Below are 14,297 nucleotides of genomic sequence, written 5' to 3' on the forward strand. Positions count from 1 at the left end.
CAAGTTATTGGATTCAAAAATCATGTTTTCTCATTTATACATGCCATAAACCGAAAATTCTGAAAAATATTTCATGTTCTTCATGCACACAATAATTCAATCAATAATATGATATGATGGATGAGAAAAGGAGATGTATGGCGTGCCTTTGCGTTTTATACGCACGAAAAACCGTTGACGACGAAGAACGGGAGATGACTACGGCTTCTACTTTGCTTGTTGCCTTCGAAAAACCCTTACCAAAAATCCTTCAAAGTGCCGTGAGATTTGTGTGTGTGTGATGGGAAGAGTTTTTCAGAAAATAAACTAGGTGGCCGATTTCCTTTGGTGCCAAAGTGTAGGGTTTTGCAACTTTTACACTTTAAATACTAATTAAATCCCTAAGTAGGCTTTAGGCCTATTAAGCCATAGAATTAAGCCCATTAGTTAAATTAGGATTTAAATAAAATATTAACAAGGTTTTGGTTTAAATAAATTTGTGAATTTATTAGCCGGGTTGCCAAAAAGCTCGTATTTTAGTTGAAAAAGCAACACCGATAAAATTTACGTCCCGGTGTATAAAATCACCTCAAAACCCTTAATTTCACAAAATACTAAAAAGCATCGACAATCTTGTAAATAATTAAAAATAAAAATTTAATAAAAATATTTTACGTTTTCTTCAGCCCTCGGTCCCCGTTCCTCGATCGTCACTTGAATATTCCTAAAATACATTTTTTTTTGCATGATGACAAATAAATCTCATTTAGCATATAAACAAGTACGTCACATAATTAATTAGCAGCTAAAATCAATTAATTACTCCATTTTTCATAATTTCCTAGATTCGCATGCAGTTGGATTACGTTGTCTTAATTTTGGACCTTACAATTCCCCCCCCCCCCTTAAATAAAATTTCGTCCTCGAAATTAGAACTTACCGAAAAGATCCGGATAGCGACTCTTCAAGTCCCTCTCGGTTTCCCAAGTAGCTTCTTCTTCCGAGTGATTCAGCCACTTGACCTTGACCATTGGAATGACTTTGTTACGCAATCGTCTTTCTTGTCTAGCCAGAATCTGGACAGGTCTTTCTTCATACGACATATTTGGAGTTAGTTGAAGAGGTTCATAATTAAGCACATGTGACGGATTCGACATGTACTTCCGCAGCATCGAAATGTGGAACACATTGTGAACTCCTGCAAGCGCTGGTGGCAATGCCACTCTATAAGCTAGTGTCCCAATCCTCTCCAAAATCTCGAATGGACCTATAAATCTTGGACTAAGCTTGCCTTTTTTGCCAAAGCGCATAACACCCTTCATGGGTGCTATTTTCACAAAAAGATGATCGCCCACTGCAAACTCTAAGTCTCTTCGTCTCTTGTCCGCATAACTCTTTTGTCGGCTTTGTGCAGTCTTCATTCTATCACGAATCTCGACTACAAGTTCAGCTGTTTCTTCAATCACATCTGGACCAATGTCTCTTCTTTCCCCAACCTCGTCCCAATGAATAGGAGATCTACACTTCCTTCCATAGAGTGCCTCAAAAGGAGTCATTCCTATTGATGATTGATAGCTGTTATTGTAAGTGAACTCCACTAGAGGTAATTTTTGTACCCAAGAAACTGCGAATCTCGGTGACACTCTTCGGTACTGGCCACTCTTTTACTGCCTCAACTTTACTCGGATCAACTTCCACGCCATCACTAGAAATGATGTGGCCTAAGAACGCCACTCTGTCAAGCCAAAACTCGCACTTGCTGAACTTTGCATATAGCTTTCTGTCTCTTAATACCTGCAGTGCTGTCCTCAAATGGCGACTATGCTCCTCTCTGCTCTTGGAATAGATCAATATGTCATCAATGAAGACAATAATAAACTGATCCAGATACGGCTGAAATACTCGATTCATGAGATCCATGAAGATCGCTGGCGCATTGGTCAACCCGAATGGCATGACCATAAACTCATAGTGCCCATATCTTGTGCGAAATGCTGTCTTGTGCACGTCAGACTCCTTGACTTTCAACTGATGGTATCCAGATCGCAGATCAATTTTAGAAAACATCGAAGCTCCTTGAAACTGGTCAAATAAATCCTCAATTCTTGACAGTGGATACTTATTTTTGATAGTGACCCTATTGAGCTCTCGATAATCGATGCAAAGACGCATACTACCATGTTTCTTTTTCACAAACAAAATCGGTGCGCCCCACGGAGAGTAACTAGGGCGAATAAAACCCTTGTCTAGCAGTTCTTGGATTTGATCTTTTAGTTCTTTCATTTCAGCGGGTTCTGGAAGATAAGGTGCTTTAGATATAGGAACAGTGCCCGACATAAGTTCAATAGAGAACTCCACTTCACGATCGGGTGGGATGCCAGAAACGTCTTCGGGAAAGACGCTAGGAAAATTCCTCACAATATCAACATCTTCTAACTTCTGGCTGATGGATTCATGTGTAGTAGTGACACATGCTAAATACGCCTGACATCCATGCTTAATAAGCTTCCTCGCACTTAGACAAGAGATAATGTGCGGAATTTGCTGGTTTCTTGCCGCCTCGAAAACAAAAGATTTACCACTTGGTGGCCTAATTGATACTGATCGCTGACGAAAATCAATCGAAGCTCCATTCGCTGATAGCCAATCCATCCCAAGTATAATATCGAATTCGGGCATAGGAAGCACAATAAGATCTGCCCGAACAACATCTCTGAATAAACGAAGCTCCAGATTCTTAACAATCTTAGATGTGAGCATCTGATCACCGGAAGGAATTGAAACTTTGAAACCCAAACCCATATCTTGAGGAGTAATATTCAGTCTTTTGATGAAGGTTTCTGATATGAAAGAGTGTGTAGCTCCTGAATCTAGCAAAGCATAGGTAGCTACGCCTAGAATGATGATCCTCCCCGTGATGAGTGTAGTGTCTGCCTCTTCCTCAGCTTCCTCGGCATTCATAACATAAGCTCGGGCCGTAGCAGCTGCTTTCCTCTTTGGGCAATCAATAGCCTTGTGACCGGCCTCCTTGCAGTAGAAACATTTATATGATCCCAACTCGCATTTCCCAAGATGTAGACGGTTGCACTCCTTGCATGGTTGCCTCTCAGCAGGCTTTGGTGCTCCCGGATTCTGTGGCTTTGGTGGCGCTGGCTTCTTGACTTGACCTTGGGGCTTTTGAGGCCCTTGAGGTCTAGGAGGACCCGTATTTGGCTTCTCGTTGGGTTGATTGTTATTCTGATAATGCTGCCTCTTGCGCGGAATCTCAAAGTCAATGTCCTTTAAGGATTGCTCAGCTTGATATGCATAAGTAACTGCCATAGCATAATTCTCCGGACGCATGATCATAACTTTATCCCGAATGGTAGGTCTTAGGCCATCCTTGAAATGCCTAAGTTTTACTTCCGCGTCTCCAGCAATAAGGGGTACGAAGTGGCAACCCCTATCAAACTTCTTCACAAAATCAGCAACAGATATGTCTCCTTGACGGAGGGTCATAAATTCCCTCTTTATCCGGCTTCTGACATCAGCAGTAAAGTATTTCTCATAGAATTTCGTCTTGAACTGTGCCCAAGTGAGTGTAGCAAGGTCAACACCATGCTCGGCTCCTTCCCACGATAAAGAAGCGTCGTCCCTAAGCAGATAAGTAGTGCATCTTACACGGTCGGCGTCTCCCATGTTCAGATAGCGAAAATGTACCTCGAGTGATCGGATCCAACTCTCTGCAGCAAATGGATCGGTGGTGCTAGAAAATTCCTTCGGCCCTAGCCTTCGGAACTGCTCATAAATATCATCCTGTGGCCTAGGTGGCTGCTGTGGCTGCTGCTGCTGCATCTGCTGTAACTGCAGCTGTAGCTGTTGCTGCTGTAACTGTTGCTCGAAGAGACGAGCCATACCCTCTAATGCACGAGTAGCAGGATCCCCAGGTGGAGGAGGTGGTGGTGGTGGTGCATTTCTTTGACTATTCCCTCGGCGATTAACACTGTTCTCTGCCTGATTCTCGATAACGGGTACGCGTCTAGGAGGCATTTTATCTGAATGTTTTCCAAATTCTAACGTAACCAACATGCAATTAAATCTAAGTTTTCTAATCATGTAACACATCCTGACTTAATTAGCATTTTAAGCATGCAAGGCAATACTATTAAAAAAAACTATTAAACAGGTATCCTAAACATAATATTCATAACGTCATGCAGGTTAAATCATATAGAATCACATAAAACAAGTAAAACTTACGACTTGAGGCTTGACGATTGATCTTTCTGGCGCTGATGGTGGCACAACCCTTTACAGGAACCTGGCTCTGATACCAACTGAAACGTCCTGCTCTTTTTATTGCTTTAAAAGTACTAGAAATTTTTTTTTTCCTCTCTCTAAAATTTTCGGCTTTCACTAAAATATTTTTATAAAATATTTTAACCCTTAAAATAAAATACCAACCATCTAGCATTTTAAAAATCAAGTGCAATGGTCATAAAATAAAATCGTCGCATGATTACCAAACCTAAAAAGCAATAAATTTGAAAAGTAAAGCCCATACTAAACCTCTCAAAATCTCTCAAAAACATAAGTAAATCGTCTTAAAATCTTTAAATAAAATCATAAAGCATAATGCGGAAAATGTAGCGCTGGTCCTCGGGTTATGTGCGCCTTCAGTCCAGTCAAATCACTCATCAAGTCCTCCCTCAATACCACCTGCATCCATCACACCTAGTGAGTCTAAAGACTCAACACACCATAATCTTGATAACGAGTAATATGTAATACAGTCAACATATAACGGTGAAAAATATTTGTACTTAAAATATCATTTTCATGAAGATGCATAAACATAAACATTTTTGTAAATATTTTCATGATGCATAAAACTTTAAACATAAACATTTTCATAAAATACTTTTTCATGACATGCAATCATAAACCTTAACCTTTTCCCTTTTTCCTCAATATGACATGACATAAAACATTTTTCATGATCATAAACATTTTTCCTTTTCCTTTTCCTTTTCCTTTTCCTTTTGTTGAATTCAGATCGTTAATTGTGACTTTCCTGATCATGCTCATGAGGGTCGATGGATCCATCTACAAAAAACCACAGTACTGGGCGGCGAGGGACACCAGCAACACTCTCACCGGTCAACTGGGCCCTGGCCTATCATGATTCGAATAGAAATACGATCGTCGGGGCTCCCTCTGGGGCCTTTTCCCCTCACGATATTCCCATTCTTCCGTTACCACAAAACCGTTACCACATATCCGTTACCACATATTCGCAATGATGGAAACACGATCGTCGGGCTCCCACTGGGACCATAACCCTTACGACGTCGCCAACATTAACGAATTAGTCACAATTATTTCACATCCTTCAACATTTTTCATTCGCATCACTTAAAAAAAATCATGAATATCATTACGTTTTTCATTTTTTTGAAACCAAGCATGCAACATGTATTTTAAATGTCTTCTTAAATCATAAAAATCCCTTAGACATTTAAAAATCATCATTTAATCATGAATAATTCATAAACATTTAAAAATAATCATATTTTCATAAAAATAGCATTTAGGGCACTGCCATGACGTTTACTATGCTTTAGGTGCAAAAAGACCGTTTTACCCCTAGACGTAAAATTTTACCTTTTCGACTTTTTCCTTGATTTCATGACTCTAACATGTCCCAAATAATTATTTTAGCTTACGTGAATTTTTTCATAATTTTATTTGGCTTAAATGTTAGACTTTTTCAATTATTTTTTCTTAATTATTTTGACGGTGTTTTAATCCCGAAAAATACCAAACTTTAATATAAAATTCCTAAATTATAAATTTAGTCTTTTTATATTATTTTAGCCCTTATGGACCCCGACTCGACCCCCGTGAGCCGTTTTCCAATTTTTTTCTTCTTTTAAATACCCTATTCGACACCTAAACTTCGACCCCGAGCCAACTTTCGATTTTCACGAGTTACCCCCGAGCAATATCGAACCAGAACCTGCCCAACATGTTGAAGTACCCTACTGGACTCTAACCTCACCAAGAAACCAGCCCAAACCACAAAAACGACAGCTTCTTAAGTAACCCCATGCTGGCCGAGACTTTCAGCTTTCATGGACTCTACGATTTTGGTGTCTAGACCCTAAGCCGACGCCCCAGCCCCTGAACCAAATTATTGTGCACCACGCTAGGACCCTAGTGAGCCACCCTAGCCCAGCCCGTGACCCCGAGTTGAGCCCCTCATCCCCTGGACCTGTGCGTAAACCCTGCACCAACTTGTGCATGGTTCTCGGGTGGAGTCCTAGCATAGCTAGGACTCTTCCCCAGCCCTGACCGTGAGTCCTAGCTTGGCTAGGACTCCCTCCTTGACTCCCTCGTGACCTTGGCTAGCCCATGGAACCAGCCAACCCAACCCCAACCCCCTGCAATGAAAACCCGAACCCTCAACCCAAGACAGCAACTCGCGCTGCTTGGTGTTTTGTTTCTGCCGTAACTTTTGGTGGTGATTAAGGTGAGTTGGTGTGATTCTAAAACAAGTGTAAACCACTCTTGATCCTTCCTTATGTCATGGCAGCCCCTTAACCAAATAATATACAAGTTATTGGATTCAAAAATCATGTTTTCTCATTTATACATGCCATAAACCGAAAATTCTGAAAAATATTTCATGTTCTTCATGCACACAATAATTCAATCAATAATATGATATGATGGATGAGAAAAGGTGATGTATGGCGTGCCTTTGCGTTTTATACGCACGAAAAACCTTTGACGACGAAGAACGGGAGATGACTACGGCTTCTACTTTGCTTGTTGCCTTCGAAAAACCCTTACCAAAAATCCTTCAAAGTGCCGTGAGGTTTGTGTGTGTGTGATGGGAAGAGTTTTTCAGAAAATAAACTAGGTGGCCGATTTCCTTTGGTGCCAAAGTGTAGGGTTTTGCAACTTTTACACTTTAAATACTAATTAAATCCCTAAGTAGGCTTTAGGCCTATTAAGCCATAGAATTAAGCCCATTAGTTAAATTAGGATTTAAATAAAATATTAACAAGGTTTTTGTTTAAATAAATTTGTGAATTTATTAGCCGGGTTGCCAAAAAGCTCGTATTTTAGTTGAAAAACCAACACCGATAAAATTTACGCCCCGGCGTATAAAATCACCTCAAAACCCTTAATTTCACAAAATACTAAAAAGCATCGACAATCTTGTAAATAATTAAAAATAATTATTTAATAAAAATATTTTACGTTTTCTTCAGCCCTCGGTCCCCGTTCCTCGATCGTCACTTGAATATTCTTAAAATACATTTTTTTTTTGCATGATGACAAATAAATCTCATTTAGCATATAAACAAGTACGTCACATAATTAATTAGCAGCTAAAATCAATTAATTACTCCATTTTTCATAATTTCCTAGATTCGCATGCAGTTGGATTACGTCGTCTTAATTTTGGACCTTACAGTTAGCCCTTTCGTAATTATCTCGATTAAAAATCAATAATCGTATTAATTATTGCCAAATCATTTCAGAATAATCTCATATTACAGTAATCAAATTCTCGGGCCTTACATTTCTCCCCCTCTAAGATATGATTTCGTCCTCGAAATCACAAGCAATCAATTCAGATAAGGAAGATATGTATACTCAAGGTTACTTCAGAAAATTCATTCTATCAAACCATTCTGATAAAATTACTTGCAATTACTGGCTATACAACATCCGTATATACCAATCAACAGCTCATACCACATCAATATCAACAGCTGTTATCAAATTCAATCTCAAATATCACCGTAATATCATTCCCATTCAGCGGAAATCTGCAGTACTCACTGTACAATGTTTTATCTGTGGCTATCTTAATACTCGTTTGATAGCTATCATTATACAGTAATTCATAAAGTGACAAGACATTAGGTCACTAGTGCTAAAATCCAGCACTACAGTTCCTGGATATCCTCCAGTATATAGATAGTTCATTTCAACTATCCGTCAATCTATAAATCATAGATAAAATCATGCTATACATTCTGCCAAAAGCACAAAATCAAGCAAAATCACAATCTGATATACTCTACTTCGGCATTCTAGTTATTCTGACCACTTTTCTGACATCGATCTGTGTCATTTGGTCATGTTTGTACGTTATCTGGTACAAACTAATAAATCTAGATTGAACAATATGTCAATCACAATCATATTACATCACAATCTGGAAAGTATTACAGTGATCTTATTACGAAATTCATCGAAATATACTCCCCATGTCTAGTCAGAAATATACAAATTCTGTAATAACTCTTCTGATTTCTATATTTCTGTCTTCATTTATTGGCGATTCAGACATTTCAGTACAAGTTCTGCCAACATTTCCGTATAAATTCTATCATAACTGATTTAATCTGTCTATATCAAAACTGTCTGTTCGAATTATCATATACTTTCTGTTACCTAAACGACTACTGAATCCATTTCTGTGCGCTTCTGACCTTATCTGTCATTTCCAATTCGAACTATTGGGTATAAACAATCAGTTAATAGTATAAATTAAAGAAAAATACCTACCTGGTATTCGGTTCTGATTATCGATATCAAATTCTGTTGTACAATTGTGAAACATTTGACATTACAAGATAATCATTTTCATACAGTAAAAATCACATATCTGTCACCCCGATCGATGCTCTGCTCTGATTATCGAAATTAAGTTCTGGACATTCTAGTTAAATCTCTGAACTGCCGTAATTCTTGAATTCAGTTCTGATTCGGTTTGAATAATCTGTATCAAACACTGACTCAAAATAACGGTACTATCAAATCAGATTCACAATATCAATAGTCTATACTGATCTAGTGAGTTCAGTAACTCATAAAATTGCAATTTCTGGCAATACTGTCAATTCTGACTAATCCATCACGTCTTCATGCCGTGCTGATCAACTGCTATATATCATCTGTAAATATAATATGCCCCCAAACAATATAAGCTATCTCAAATACTGTTTTAGAACAATAACAATACTCAAGCAGATACAAAACAACAATCGTATACGATAATCTATCAATTCAGACCAAAAATAAATTTCTGACATTTCTGACATTTATGAAATTTCTGATCTTTCTGATATCGGTATCATTCTCAGCCACTGATCATAATCTCAACTGTGTCAAATTCAATCGGTATACTAACTTCAGATATCGCATACTCTGAATACAATCTGTTTCAAGCAGAATTCATATCTGAAAAATTTCTGTATACAATAATCACATTCCTCAGAATATCCCATTCAATCTTCAGTTATTCGATTCAATCAATCAGATGCTGCGAATATATCAAAATATCATAGATACAACGAGCATGAAATCATCAGAATATCTCTGAATATATTGAAATATGCCAAAGAGAAACACTAGATCAGATGTAACTCCTGTTCGGTACTCTTCTACTGGTCTTTCAATTCATTCAGTGTCATTCAGTACATTTAATATCATTCTGTACTAAATTCTAAAGCACAAACAGTACCTGATCTCAATTCAATTCTAGAATCTATCTTTCTGATATAAAGCAAATCTGAAATCTTATCTGGGCAAACATCAGCCAACTCGTACATCATTGGCAAATCTGCCAGTGCTAGACTCGATTTCAGTATGTCTACTGAATACATAAGGATACCATCTGTTCCTTTCTGTATCGATCGAGTCATATACAACACACAGATATCAAAGGAATTCTGAATCTAGAATCCTTACCGTGAAATCTTTACTCATCAGCCCTATCTAGTCTGAATCTTATATTTTTCTGGAAGGAATCTACACTAGTTCTGTACTTGTTCAGCATATTAATATCAATAATGACATCAAATCAGAGAACACAAGTACATCATAATCTAACTCAATCTCATTCTCATCTTACTGTAGTATACAATATGTCATAAAAATCTCTGGTATCAATCTTTCCTTCCCAAAAGGTACAAAGATTAATACTACAGCAATACAGACCCAACAGATACCATATGTATCAATGCAACTCAGTCAAAGATAATCATAGAAAATGCATTAGTATATATCAATACATATGCAATATAATCATAAAGTAACAGTACCTGCCACAATATCATCAAGTGTGCTCCGGGTCTGTTCCTCGATCACCACAACCAGATGGTCCAGCTCCCTGAAATCTACGGGAATCTCTTTGGGGACAAACTCTAGCAAAGTGTCCCGGCTGTCGGCAGATACGACAACTACCAGTCACTCCCTGGCATTGCTCTGTGGAATGTCTCCCTCCGCAAATCCTGCAATACACTCCAGTATAACTTGGGCTGGAACCACTGGAGCTAGTTGAACCGCTCAGTCCGCTCCCTAACTTCTTGAATGGCTTCTTTCGAGCTTTCAGCAAATCTTGCTTTCCACTCGTGCTGCCGCGATCAAATCGGAGAGGGGATATCTGTGTCTGGGGTTGCATCGCACACACCCTTTTTAGTTGTCTAATCAGACTCGCTTCCGCTCTCTTCGCTTTACTCAAGGCATCAACAAAATGATAAGGTCGCTGCATATTCATCATCAATGCAACTATCTCCGAGTTCAGTCCTCTGATGAACTGATCTGCTACAGCTTCATCATTCCCAATTACCTGAGGAGAAAAACGCCGTAGAGTAGAGAATTTCGCAACATATTCTTCAATATTCAGTTGGCCTTGTCTCAAATTCTCAAATTCTGCTTTCTTGTCCTCTCGGTACGAAACTGAGAAAAATCTTCGATAAAATTCAGTTCTGAATATTTCCCACGAAATCACTGTACCTCTCTATTCTAGCATTTTTTACTTGTAATCCACCAACTCCTGGCAGTCTCTCGTAACTGGTGGAATATCAGTTTAATTCTCTGCTCATCTGAATAATCAAGTAAATCAAACAGTATTTCTATGTCATCGAACCAGTTCTCACAATCTTCAGACGTCTCGGTACCACTCAGAATCGACAGCTGAAATAACTGAAATTCTTTCAACTGTATTTCTATCTGAGTTTCTGATACATCTATTTGTTCAGTCGAAGTACTACCCATTTCTGGAATTCTCCGTGGAGGGATATCTGCTTATCAAAACATTAGTACTCAAATACTACAAATCTGTTCCGATCTTTCTCTAATCATCTTACTGCTGATCATGAATCAGATCTGATTCATACTCAATAATACATAATACCAACTCAAATCAGATAATCAGGTAACCATGTATTTCAAAGCAGTAAAACCTAATCTCATGCTAGCATTCACATGCAAGGAAAGAAAACTCAATCTACCTCGCTCATTCTCTTCTATCTCAATCTAAAAGATCTATCGCTCTGATACCACCTGTTGTGGGGACCCGGACGCTAATCATCTTCTTAATCATCTTTGGGATTTAATTATCAATTAAGATAAACAGGGTCTAAAAATTTTTCTTTTTTTAAAATGTAAGTGCGGAACGTAATGGAATTAACTAATATACATCTCAGTATAAAAGTATAATAATGTACAAAAATTATTCAAACTAGTCTAAGGTTTAACTACTAAATTTCAAGTATTAAACCAAGTCTACATCCAAGTCCGGAATCACCACTCTAATCTCGATCTCTCATCATCCTCTTGACCCTGATCCTGTCCCACCTGTTGTCATGCACACATACAAACAAGACAACAGCCGGATACTCCGGTGAGAATAAATCCCAGTATAAATAATGTATACATGCAGTTAACTGAATTAACATAAAAGCATGAATTATATCTTATCACATGTAGCATAGTCAATAACATGTATCAATACCAATCTGTAAATAAAACATGAATCGTAATCTACGAAACATAAATCAATACGGATCTGTAAATCAAGTTCTAGTCTCGATATCTAAGACTCGACTCATCTCTTATTCTAATCTAGGGATCCCGATCTAATTTAGACTTTGGTATGCTGTATCGAATGTCTACAATAGACGTCGATCTACATCTAAGCTCATCGATACACCGTAAGTCTAGAGTCTACGCGGTTCTGACAAAGCCTCGGCGATTCTGCCCTAGCTAGGCTGATCTGCCCTAGACTCAAACTCTGGCTCTACTATAATTCAATAGACTAAACATATCAATCTGATAATATGCAAATATCAATGCAATAAGGTAAAGTATGTGATTTTGGGAAACTCAAGTCAAACCTAACTCGAGTTGTGCAATCCCGAATCAACATTTATTTATACCTTTATCTTCTCGATCCGACGAAGACGAAGTCTCGTATTCCAATCTGTCCATAACCAGTCTGGCGATGACAATCGCATAAATACAATATCAGTATATAAATCAATTCAAGACTTGTTCTGATCAATACTCAAACCAATACATAATCTGATCCATATCTGAACAAGGCACAATCTAATTCATATCAACGATATCACGATACAATCGAAATCATTACTGAATCTGATCAATCTAAATCAATACTGAATCTGATCAATATCAATCTACTGATGTTTCGACGGCATAACAATACAGTCACGATAACCCCGTCTATCTCAACATCACAGATATAATACAAGAATTCATAACCAGTATCAGTACAACTCATAATCTGAATAATAACACAATTCTTGTATAGAATCTCAACTAAATCAACTCTGAAATTCATAACAATTTCATAAACAGTCTATTCTTTAATCTGACTTCGATTCTATGATGTCTAACATGTCAAGAACATCATATATGAATTCCATTTAATTCTGACAACATCATAATTTCAGAACATGTCTAAACGTAACAAAACTTACGTCCAGTTGTAGCCTGCGTTGATTGGAACACAGTACTGAAGTCGGATTCAAAAACAGACGGACGGATTTTTCATAAATCTCGATCAAAAGCAGAAGCTGCTTCTTCCGTTCCTTTCTTTCTTTTTCCTTCTGAGGATTACCGTTTGTATGTTTATATATATATATACATACATATTTCGTGCATGCAAGGAAAGCGGCTCACTCCTTCATAAAACACGTCTCGCGCATATGCGCGACCCCAATCGGCGCATATGCGCGAGACACTCGGTCTCCGCGCATATCCTGTACATCGCCTCGCGCATATGCGCGACTCATCTCCGCGCATATGCGCGAGACCCTCTGGAGTCACTCGCATAGGCTTCGCGCATATGCGCGACATCTTCCGCGCATATGCGCGAGGTCTTCTGCCTGTTTGGCGCATGTGCGCGCATCCGGTCGCGCATGTGCGCCGTTGCTGCTGTCCTCGCACTTCCATTTTCACACGCTATCTCATTTCGTGTCTCGGTTAGGCCTTTCGTAATTATCTCGATTAAAAATCAATAATCGTATTAATTATAGCCAAATTATTTCAGATTAATCTCATATTACGGTAATCAAATTCTCGGGCCTTACAACTAATGCACCGGATCCCATCAGAACTCCGAAGTTAAGCGTGCTTGGGCGAAAGCAGTACTAGGATGGGTGACCCCTTGGGAAGTCCTCGTGTTGCATCTCTTTTCGTGTTTTTCTATTTTTGATTACTTGTTGACAGACGATTTTCGGCTCAAATCATCTGAATCTTGATCGGGACCAGATAAGACATGTGAAATCAACGTAGCTCGGGCACTGCCGGATTTGGACAAAATTGTAGCCTAATTTGATTGTAAACGGGCAAACGAATGAGACTCATTACTCTGCAATGAGCTGGCGAGATTTTAACCAAATTCCTTCTCTTAGACCCTCTAACTTGCGATTTTCCGCTTCTGTTAAGCTTCTGTTTCCTCGAGAAATCCGTTTAGAAAGTTCGAAATTTGATTCCGGTTCCATTTTATCGTATCCCATTCATAATAATAGCTTTACATTCGCTATTTTCTTCTTCTTATTTTTTTCCTATTTTCTGGAACATTTAGAGATTTTTGTTGTCATGAGCCGGTTCTGTGCGGAAGGGTATGACATAAATTACTCCGGACACGGTTAATTCATTAAAAAAAATAATCCATAATTTACGTAAACGGTCGCGACACGAAAACTTCCCAGGGAGGTCACCCATCCTAGCTCTGCCATCGCGCCAGAACGCTTAACTTCATGGTTCTGATTGGGCGAGAGCAGTGCCTCGTGTTTTCCATCGCCGCCCGCTCCACACGTACTCAAGGGATATAAGAATAAACATCCCACTCAATGTCGGGTGCGATCATACCATCACTAATGCTTCGTAAGCGCGGACGCTGCTCACGTGGTGCCACGTCCGCGCGACGGAATAATTAGCGACGGAATATATATAAAACCATCGCTCAAATTGAATCAGCGATGGTTTATAAACTGTCGCTAAAA

General features: G+C 38.6%; 1 pseudogene; it reads left to right on the top strand.

Annotated features, from left to right (window-relative positions):
- The first annotated feature begins 13,365 nt into the window (after positions 1–13,365).
- LOC142512800 (5S ribosomal RNA) lies at positions 13,366–13,481 on the top strand (annotated as a pseudogene).
- Positions 13,482–14,297: the final 816 nt, after the last annotated feature.

This window comes from Primulina tabacum, chromosome 10 (genome assembly GCF_025594145.1).
Source record: "Primulina tabacum isolate GXHZ01 chromosome 10, ASM2559414v2, whole genome shotgun sequence".
Classification (NCBI taxonomy): domain Eukaryota; kingdom Viridiplantae; phylum Streptophyta; class Magnoliopsida; order Lamiales; family Gesneriaceae; genus Primulina; species Primulina tabacum.